The following is a 1212-nucleotide window of genomic DNA, read 5'->3' as shown; positions in this document are numbered from 1 at the left end:
TGAAACTGATCATAAACCTCTAGTTCCTCTGCTCAGCTCCAAGAGATTGGATGCTCCCTCCACTCATTCAGCGACTTCATATGCGTCTTCTAAAGGTTTTCATACACCATATCACATGTGGCCAGCAAAAACATTGCAACAGCAGATGTGTTGTCTAGACTAGAGCTCCCATAAACAGTACAGCAGAAGGGCTTTCTGAAGAAGACATCAATCTGTATGCTGACTCTGTCATGGCAAGCCTTCCAGCTACTGAAAAGAGGCTCAAAGAGGTCCAAGAGCACCAAGAAAATAATTCTATACTCCAGCAGCTAAATAAATAATGTGTGGAAGGGTTGGCCAAATAAGTTTTCCATTGACAAAACATTCCAACCTTACATGTCATTCTCAGGAGACCTTTCTGTTCAAAATTGTGTTATTGAGTGTAATCAGGATTGTTGTTCCAAAATCACTCCGAGCTGAGATACTGGAAAACATGCATGAAAGTCATCATGGCATAACAAAGTGTAGAGAGAGAGCTAAGCATTCAGTTTGATGGCCAGGTTTCAGTTAAGACCTAGCAAAAATGATTGAGAACTGTGACACGTGCACGTGAAAGAACACATTTCAAAGAAACCATGCTGCCTACTGATTTTCCAACAAGGTCGTGGTCCACCGTAGGAGCTGATTTGTTCCAAAAAGACAACAAGCACTACTTGGTCATTGTGGACTACTTTTCAAGGTTTTTTGAGGTTTCAAAAATGGGACAACGGGCCACAGTTTGCTTCAGATTGTTTCCGTGTCTTTGCACAGGACTGGGGTTTCGACCATGTGATGTCGAGTCCTCACTTTCCGCAGAGCAACGGGGAGGACAATCAAGAACCTCCTGAAAAAGTCGGTTGACCCCTATCTTGCGCCAATGTCTTACAGAGCGGCCCCTCTTACCAATGTTTACAGTCCTGCCGAACTTTTCATGGGAAGGAAACTCCTAACACAAGTTCCTGTGATTCCGTCTGAGCTCAGTCCAGAGTGTGCGGATTTAGAAAAGCTGAAAAAGATAGAACTGACATAGACAGAAACAGAAACAAAATTTGACCGAAGACACAAAGTACTTGACATGACACACTTACGACCAGGTGAACATATATGGGTCAAAGACACTTCTGAAAGGGGCACTGTTGTGTTTCACAGTGAACTTTATTCACTGTGAAAACTTTAGATAATGTTCCTTTGTCA

This window comes from Sinocyclocheilus grahami, unplaced genomic scaffold, assembly GCF_001515645.1.
Source record: "Sinocyclocheilus grahami isolate Dianchi unplaced genomic scaffold, SAMN03320097.WGS_v1.1 scaffold5945.1, whole genome shotgun sequence".
Taxonomy (NCBI): domain Eukaryota; kingdom Metazoa; phylum Chordata; class Actinopteri; order Cypriniformes; family Cyprinidae; genus Sinocyclocheilus; species Sinocyclocheilus grahami.
This window is presented reverse-complemented; position numbering follows the sequence as displayed.